The sequence below is a fragment of the Euprymna scolopes genome, chromosome 6 (genome assembly GCF_053919585.1).
Source record: "Euprymna scolopes isolate OS-2025 chromosome 6, ASM5391958v1, whole genome shotgun sequence".
NCBI lineage: Eukaryota > Metazoa > Mollusca > Cephalopoda > Sepiida > Sepiolidae > Euprymna > Euprymna scolopes.
The window spans coordinates 143,536,609-143,545,999 of record NC_136487.1 but is presented as its reverse complement, the minus strand read 5'-3'; the positions used below and the strand labels follow the sequence as shown (position 1 = coordinate 143,545,999).

The 9,391-nt window shown below is 31.3% G+C and overlaps 1 long non-coding RNA gene across 1 annotated transcript in view; it reads left to right on the top strand.

The window, feature by feature from the left end:
* The first annotated feature begins 5 nt into the window (after window positions 1-5).
* Window positions 6-9,391, top strand: part of LOC145278021 (uncharacterized) — a 40,230-nt gene continuing 30,844 nt past the window's right edge. The window contains exon 1 of the long non-coding RNA XR_013868273.1: window positions 6-528. This is a non-coding gene — a long non-coding RNA (uncharacterized LOC145278021). The remainder of the gene's footprint in view (window positions 529-9,391) is intronic.

Below are 9,391 nucleotides of genomic sequence, written 5' to 3'. Positions count from 1 at the left end.
TATTTCTAGAAATTCTACGGTATCTCAATTTTTTAAAACGCTTGCCATATTTTTTTTAAGCATAGAGTTTTCCTACAAAATTAAATAGCTTAAAAATATCGATCTGTAATAGTAACTTTATTCAAATGTCATTCTGTTTCGGTTCGTTTCGAAACGCGTTCCGGGTCTTACATTACACCGACCCAATTTTTTCACATACCAAGATGGCGTACTGTTAACTATGACTCTCGATTTGTTTGTGTCAATTATTGCTTTATTTGTCGGCTATTGACTTTATTGTTACCCTAAATGCATTCGAAATATTAAGATATATTCATATTGTGAGAATCTACAGCTTTTAGAGGTCTAATTTAGGAGGAATCGTTGTTGAATCATTGGTTGCTAATTTTTTTTTTCTACTCCGTATAGAGTAACACTAATGACGTCATGGTACACGTCGTAGAATTTTTGGCAATATTTTTTTTGCTGCTGCTTTTATGTTTTGCAGACAAATCCGGAATTTTTTCTACAATACCAGAAAGCATTGATGTAAGTATGTATACTTGATTAATGTCTGTTGGCAGAGATTTTTTTTTTTTTTTTAAATGCCATGATAAACATCTCTGGAAAAAAAAAATCGCAAGTGAAGAATTCCATCTATGTACGTGAAATTCTTGACTAGTGAAAGTTTTTTTTTTCCCCCATCTTGCTATTCCAAATCTAATTTTGAAAATAAAATATTTTTAAAATTTAAGAATAAAAATTGCTTATTTAAAAAAATATTTTTACAATCAGTTTATATTTTTTATGGCTTTGTGTCCTCATTAATGTATTTTTAACGTTTCATTTTCAAAAAATTATCTTTTGTAGATATTGGATTTTGTAATCAAATGATACAAACATGATTTGGAGGCCAATATTTTTTAATTTATTAACTTATTGATTAAGATAAACTTTTAAAAAAATTAGTTTTGTTTTAAAGAATTGTCTCCTATAATCTCGTTTTAGAATGCATAGACATTTTAATTTTAAAATGAAACATTTCATGAATTACAGTTTATAAATTTAATTAATCTTAACATTAACACCTAATTTTGTTTCCACTTCTGTAAGTTTGTTTTTTCAAATATACTGAATAAATATTTTATTTTGTTCATTGGATTTATTTTGTTTTCAGTTTTTTGTAACTTTTGAAAATTCTATCATTGTTCAAAGAATGACTACCAAGTTCTAAATGCGTAACTTTTTTCATTAATGATTTTGCCCCCTCGTGCTGTCAACGGAGCAGGGGGGGGGAGTATAATTACATATCAATTCACAGGAAAAATAAAAGTATTTACTATATAAATGTCTTTTGTTATTCCAACACTAATCCAAAGTTCATGGTGACAACACCAGCAAAAAAAAATCTAAAAATAATATCCTTCAATAAGCGTAGAGAGCCAGACATAAGTATCACTAATAACAAAATATCCATCTGATTTTTATAAAGTATTAACTTTCAATGGTATGAGAAAATTTAAGCCCAAAGTTTACAAATTATTCAAGTCATTGTTGCATTGTGAAACTTTTCAAAACAATAGAAAAATTTGGGTGGACCTGAACAAGACCCCCCCCCCAATAGCTTTCAAAATAAACACTCCCAACCTCATGTTAAGAATGGTTTTCAGTTTCTTGCAGTTTAAGTGGATTATTATTCTCCTTCAGGTCTGCCAAAATTTGAATTTATGTTCATAAAGCATTGCTTTCTGAAGAGAAAACATACTGTTCAATTAAAGCAATGGTTTGATATGGGTACTTGCAAAATGAATGGCCTATCCCCAGAATGTATAAACAGTTTTAGCCTTTCCTTCACTTAAAAGAGTATTTTTTTTTTTTTTTATGACCTGCCCCCAGCGTAGTATAACCACCACATGTTAAGAACGGTTTTCGAGGTTGGGGTGTTTATTCCAAAAGCCATTCTTAATATGGGGAGGTTGGGGTGTTACGCTGGGGCACATCGTAAAAATTTACCTTTTTAAAACTTTTCCAAAATTCAGGAAACAAACCAATTTTAATGAAATTAAATTTTCAGTATTTATTAACGATCACAAAATATGAACTTTTGGGTTTGTATTACTGTACACATAGATTCGAAAAAGTTGTCAAAAAACAAATATATTAGAAATAAATGTTATCAAAGGCAAGATAAGTTACTTTTCTACCAAACTGGATATATTTTTCGTGTTTTTATTCAATGTAACATGTTTATTCAGCTCGAAAAACATACAGTGTTTACCGATGTATTCCAACATTCAAGATGGCGTCTTATTCTCTCTTTAACACGGTAAGTGTGGGAAAAGATGTTATGAATAAAAAACCGGATAAAATACTGTTAAAAACTCGCTCAATATATGTTACCGTGACATAGGTTGACATATATTCGGTGGGTTTTTAATAGTATTTTGTATAGTTTTTTATTTATAACACCTTTTTCCATACTTACGGTGTTAAAGAGGGTGTGAGACGGACGCCATCTTGAATTTTCGAATACATCCATAAACACTGTATGTTTTTCCAGCTGAATAAATGTTACATTGAATAAAAACACAAAACATATATCTAGTTTGGCAGAAAAGTAACTTATCTTGCCTTTGATAACATTTATTTGTTATATATTTGTTTTTTGACAACTTTTTCGAATCTGTGTGTACAGTAATACAAACCCGAACTTTTTTTCTTAGGGAAAATGTATTTTGTGAAAACACCAAAACACTTTTACTACGATTAGTTTTAAGTCCTAAAATGGCTCATGAATTTATTTTTGCATTTTTCTTAACAATACAATAGACACCTCCAAAAATGGCCGAAAAATCAAGTTGTTGTTTTTAAAACGAAATTACATTTATTAAAATCCATTATTTCTGAGTACCTTTTTTTTCCAGAAAGATAAAACCCTGAATTTTATCATAGAAAGCAGAATAATGTAAAACTTTTTCTACTTTTTAATTAAATTTTAAATGTTAAATTTTCCCCAAAAGTTAACAATTGGCGTTTTTTGTTTTGCACAAAAAACGTATATAAATAGTTTTAAAAAAAAAAAAAAAAAAAAAAAAAAAAGAATTTGTTTATTTATTGTCTAAGTTTTGTTTAGGGTGATTTTCTAATGAGAATATGCAAAAATATAAGTACCAGGATTTCAAATAATTCCACTTATTCATATAGGCAACCAGTTACTTTGCGTTGATTTGATTACTCTGTTTACATTTGTACTTGATAAAAAGCAAACTACGGAAGACCAAAAAGCCAAAAAAAGCTTATTTTTCAGTGACGAAAATTTCAATGTATTATAAACGCTGAGGCTAGCCAGTACCAGATGGGTGACCATTTGTATGAGTTTGGTTTTTAATGTGTATGTGTGTGGGGCCAGGCTCTCCAAAATTGTAAGGGGGCAATTTAAAGCAGAATAAAAAAAATTATTTCAGCGCGTTTGGTCCACTGTAGTCGAAAGGCGGCAAACGTTTTCAAACTGAATCGAAAAAATGATGATATTTTTAACACAAAGGGCACAATATTTATCGATTATTTATTTATTTATTTTTTTTGTATCGATTCTTCAAAGCATGCCCTATTTAATAATGGTTATGCATTATTCGGCTCGCTAAAAAGAAATTAATTTATTTATCAAAGATTTTAAAATAGCTTTTCGTATAAATATTAAAAAATTTTTTGTTTTGCTTGACTTAAATTATTTTACTTAACATATTCACCGAATTTCACACTTCAAAACTCAAAAGCGGGAAAATTAAACACAATCGAAGTTCTGATATTCAGACATCAAAATAAGGTATGCAAACAAGTTTTTTTTTTTTAATCTATAATCCTGTCCCTTACAACACAATGTTTTTTTCAGTTTCAGATGATATTTTAAGCATATTTAGAATCCCCTCAAAACAAGGGGGGGGGGTTGTAAGCAAAAAAAAATATATAAATATTGTTTATGAAAAATAAGTACACTGTTATAAAGTTCATTCTTCTCTTAATAATCACTGAAAATTTCGTATTGATTGGATAATTACCTGATCTTTGGTAGATTTGTAAAAAGACGGTCCGTCAAAAAGTAATTACTTGCCTCCCCCAGTTTTGATGGTGCCTACAATACAAAAATAAATATTTTAGGAGCATTATGAGGAAGCCTCTAAATCCATGTCAATGAAATCAATATAACTTGAAGAAAAATTAATTTCTCGAACTGACAATATTATCATTGAATTAAGAATTTTTTATTCAATATTTTCACCCCAAAATTAATATAACAATATTTCATGTTATGAAAATAACAACTCTCATGAAAATTTCAAATGTAATATTTTACTTTGTACAAATGAATATGTAAATGTTAGTGTAGGAAATTTATTTTATAATCTTTTCAATAAAAAACAAATTGAAAAAATTGAGGTCCAGGGTCATTAAGAAAAAAATAGTTAAAAAAATAGGATTATTTCTAACAACTAATTTTAAGTACAGATAGGTAATGTGAAAAACCCCCCTCCCAACCGCCATATTCTATTTACTTAATTTTAGCTTATTTTTGTCATTGAATAACTTATCTGTGTGATTAGTAAATTTAATTGACTTTTTTTTTCACATTTTGAATGCACTTTTATTTAAAAAGGAATTTTACATATTTGGAAATAACTTGTCATGTAAATAAAATTGACACAGGACATTTTTCAAAAGTTCTATTTTACATTCTAAGGAAAAACATTAATAAACAAACTTCATCAATATTCCCAGAAAATTGCTAAATTTAGGCATTTTTAACCAGTAATACTATTGTCTATTTTTAAGTGCTCCCCTGAATTTAAATCTAATACTAGACTTTATAGATAAAAATAGTCATAATTGTTTAAATTGAAAAATATTCTAATTAAATAAGCACTTCCTTTTCATTACAACAAAATAGAAGTACTTATATTAATATTTTTTTTTATTTTATAATCTTCAAAAATACAGAAATAAGTATGCTTCAATTTCTTTAAATTAAAATTGACGGTACTTCTGCAGGACAGTGACATATTAGCAAGAGACGAGTTATCGACACTGTTCTTTGAAAAAGAAATGCTGTCTAGTGGCCATTATGTTAATCTCAAATATAAACAAGTGTTTACGATAATGTAAAAAAAACAAAACAAAATAAACAACACAAAAATATATGAAAATTGAAACATTCATTGTGTAAAAAATGTATCAAAATAGAATTTTTAATGTATTAATATAATTTTTTTTCAACGAGTGATTCATAACTGAAAATAAATATAAAAACATGAAACATAGATTACTTTTGGAATTATTTTTTTTTTTTTACAGTGAGATTGTATAAAAATGTATCAAAATACATTTTTATACAAACTAAAATTATATCAAAATATAGTTTTAGTTTGTATAAAAATGTATGAAAATATAATTTTAGTTTGTATAAAAATATAATTTTAGTTTGTATGCACTTTTAGAAAAAGTTATCGGTCCCTGTTCTTTGTCTGATAAGCGACTTCTCGTGGGTGGGTGGGGGGTGTTTGAAACTAAAATACTTGCATTTGCCTCTTGTTACTGACATGCACGAGTGCCAAATTGACATGTTGGGTTTCCATAGAAATTCTGCATGTCACTCGTTTGCTTTGTGTGAAGGTTGGTTTCTGTTACAAAACTGTTTTTTGGGGGATAATTATGCACTTTTCAGTAAAAATAAGGTTTTACTTCAGTATCTTAAGACTTTACTAATTATCTTTGAATTAGTTCCAGAAAACTATTTATCTTTTAAGAGATTCTTACAATTTATTTAAATTTAGTTGAATTTTTTAGTTTTTCTTAGCCACCGTATAACCTTTTTCATTAACATTTTTTTCACCTGTAAAAATGCATGTTTTCTTCCAGACATTATCAAAAAGTAATCAGAAATTTATTAAAAAAATTCATCATGCAGTCCATTAGTCTTGACGATGACTAGTTGAGGCCTTGATGCGAGGTGTTGGCGTAGTTCTCTTTCTGTGTGAAATGTCCGGTCACAGGCACCGCATATGTGGGTGCCGGGGTTGTGTTGTCCTTGATGTTCATCACCTTCTGGTGCCACTTCGTTACATCTTTGTAGCGAAGCTTCTGGCCTACTTGGCAGGTTCCATTTTTAAGTTCCCCGTAGATCATCTATCGGATTTGGTTGCCTTCCATGCTGTCTAGGTTTGGTCTCCTGAGAATTTCCATATTTGATACTTCATGGTCCTTCTCGGGTGTCTCTGCTGGACAAGGAGGCTTCCAGTCTCCTAATGTGTTCTCTGTACAAAGTCTAGGTCTCGGCTTAGCACAGCAAGGCTGGCAGGACAATGGTTTTGTAAACTGCACTTTGTGTCTAGCCGGATACCAGTTCTTTTCCAGAGCCACTTTTCTAGCTTACCAAAGGAGGCATATGCATTTTGGATAAAAAAAAAAAGGCTGTCTTTTATAACCATGGATCATATTGGTTTTCACTATTAATTTGCTCATACTTAGTTTGATAAGTGTTATTAGACTTTGCTCCATCAGAAACAAGAGATGTTATACAAAATTTAAATGCAGTGATACACAAATCATGCTGAATGCTTAGATTGCTTATATTTAACTTGTTTAAGAACAAAAAACAGTAAGTCCGCAAACTCATTCTTGACTGATCATAAATTGAAGCTGTGAGATTGCATAGGAGTATATCATAAAAAAGAAATCAGTGGATCCATCATTTTGCGACGAGAAGGTTAATCATGTTTCTTAAGTCAAATTTAAACAATGTTGAGCCTGGTCAGTACCAGATGGACGAGGATTTGGAAATACCAGATGCTGTAAAAGGATGTTGACATCTCCGTGCAAGAAATACAAAAATATGATGTTCTCCTCTCCCCCTGATAAGGATATATAAGCAACTGGGGATCCACTTGTGAATTTCAAGCTACCTAAGGTGTGTGCTGCTTCAGTCGATTGATTCAAAATGACTGCTCAAAGTCTATCAAAAAAGAATCGAAACAGTAGGCAGCCTGGGTGGAAAGAGGTGTTTTTAAAAAAAGTAGGCAGGAAGGCTCGAACCCATAACTTGAAGGAGAAAAAGGTTTAAAAAAATGTAATGTCATAGCCATGGCAAAACCAGAAGTTGCAAGACTTGGAATTAAAGCTAGTCAATCCAGCGGAGATGATGACTTGCGAAAATGTCAGACCCACCCCCATCACTCCCTGTAAATAACTGCCCATGCCCAGTTGAGGGTGAAGGAATCAATGCTTTTGGCCAATTTTTCGATATTTGTCGTCAGATGTCGACCTTCAAAATGATACGTGACGGATCCTCATGGGGTTGGTATGTCGAAAGATTTTGGCAGATACACACACACACACACACACATTTTGCCTTTTGATGTGTTTAAAAGAAGAAATCACAAAAAAGTCCAAATGGAGGGAAAATTGCTTTTTTACCAAGACGATATATTGTCAGAAATCTATTGCAACAATGAGTGAACTACATGTATTGTACTTCAAATTGCTTCTGCATGTACACTATTTTCCATCGTTTCAGGAAGAGATTTGGCTGCAATGATATCGTAAACTAAGGCATCTTTTAAGATAAAAGAAAACTCATTCCAGAAAAAAAAAAGCAAATTATTAGAGAAGCATCAGAATCAGTGTATCACCCCAGAAACTGTTAATGAATTTTGCCTAAAAGTTTTAGTTAGGCACGGGACTTAAGTGATGGGTTATATTAGTGTTTCTAAAAAGAAAAATTACATGGCAACCATTTTAGAAATGTAAAAAAAAAATGGTTACATGTTCTGTCCTATACTATGTAGTAAAAGAACTGAGTAATACTTTTTATGTTAAATTTATATAGTAAAGTGAGTTCTTGCTCTAAAGTACTCCCCTCCTCATATATTTCCATAGTAATGATATGTTGAAAAAAAAAAATTAATAAAAATACTGTAAAGAATTTTAAGGGGGAAGAAAGTGTTTTTTTTTTTTTTTTTTTTATAACTAGCCAGACCTGTGGAAATTCCACAGCAGACTCTTTGATATGTAAAATATATTGATGTTGGCATTCTGTGGATGTTCAGCATAAATGGAGACGGCCAGATATCATTGTAGCTCTTTTGTTAAAACTGTAAAAGTATTTTTATTTAAGCTAGCAGGGACATGTAGCCCCATCATAAAATACGCTTAAATATATTTTAATTTTTGCAGATTTTGCATAAATTATCATAGTCAATTTTCTATCAGTTTTTGGGTAATCATCCAGAAAAAAAACATCTTTGACACCCTTACCTCTCAGATTTTTCCAAACTTTGTCTATGTTCATATTAAAACTAGGGAATCCTGAAAATTTGAGCCTCTAACTTTCAGCGCTTCCGGAAATATCACAATTTTGGTATTTTATGTATATCACGTTGATTCTCGACATTATGAAATGATGTTTTTTGGGGCATAAATCGATTTCTAGACTAGGTAGAACCTTGAAAATTTGCACTAACACGGTTTTCCGCATGAGGAATCCAAAAATCATGTCTATAACCTCTGAAAATTGTTTCTGAGCTATTGAACTTATAAGCCGAAATTTGGGTATTAGTCTACAACTCCGCCAAAACAGCACCTATGCCAGGTGGGTACATGGTTCGGACTTTTTTTTGCAGGAGAGTACATTAAAGTAAAAAAACTATCAACAGAACACATTTTATGAGTGTAAGGCAACATGTTGTCACAGTTTTATCATAATCCTCGTCAGAAATAGTAAAGCTTATTTTACTTGAGTTTGTTATAGGTTCGTAGATACTACAAATGTTTTTTAGAGGAACTAGACACTGGTCAGCACTGCATTGCCAGTTGAATGTTTTATGTGGACCATGGGGGTGCATGAACTCAACATCATCTTCATTGAGGTTTATTTTCTGCACCAATCCAACCGACCAGAATGAGTTGTACACACGTTATGTACGTCGAAGGAGCAACATCCCCAATGTCAACATGATTCGCAATTTTAAAGTCGTGAATGTCTACAAATGAATCGTCCTCACTACAGAGTTTGTGTCCGATTTTGCATCCTGATTGTGGAACAAAATGATGACTACTTCTCGTCCTGGATACTATTTTCCCATCCTCAAACCATGTGTTCCTTGTCGATTCCAAAGAACACAATGAGCTTCATTTCCGCTTGGTACACCTCCAGTACTGCATTGTAAGTTAGAATCTGGTTGTTCAAGGGTCTCTTTACTTTGTTGATGCCGTTTAACTACATCACTAATCACCATGGCTGGTTGCGAAAAATATCCACTCAGCATCGATAGCGTAATCATCTTTGTGGAAGCACAGGTTAAGAAAGTTTTTAAAGTTCTTATATTGGCCACCGCAACCATCTGAAACAGACTTTGTTGAT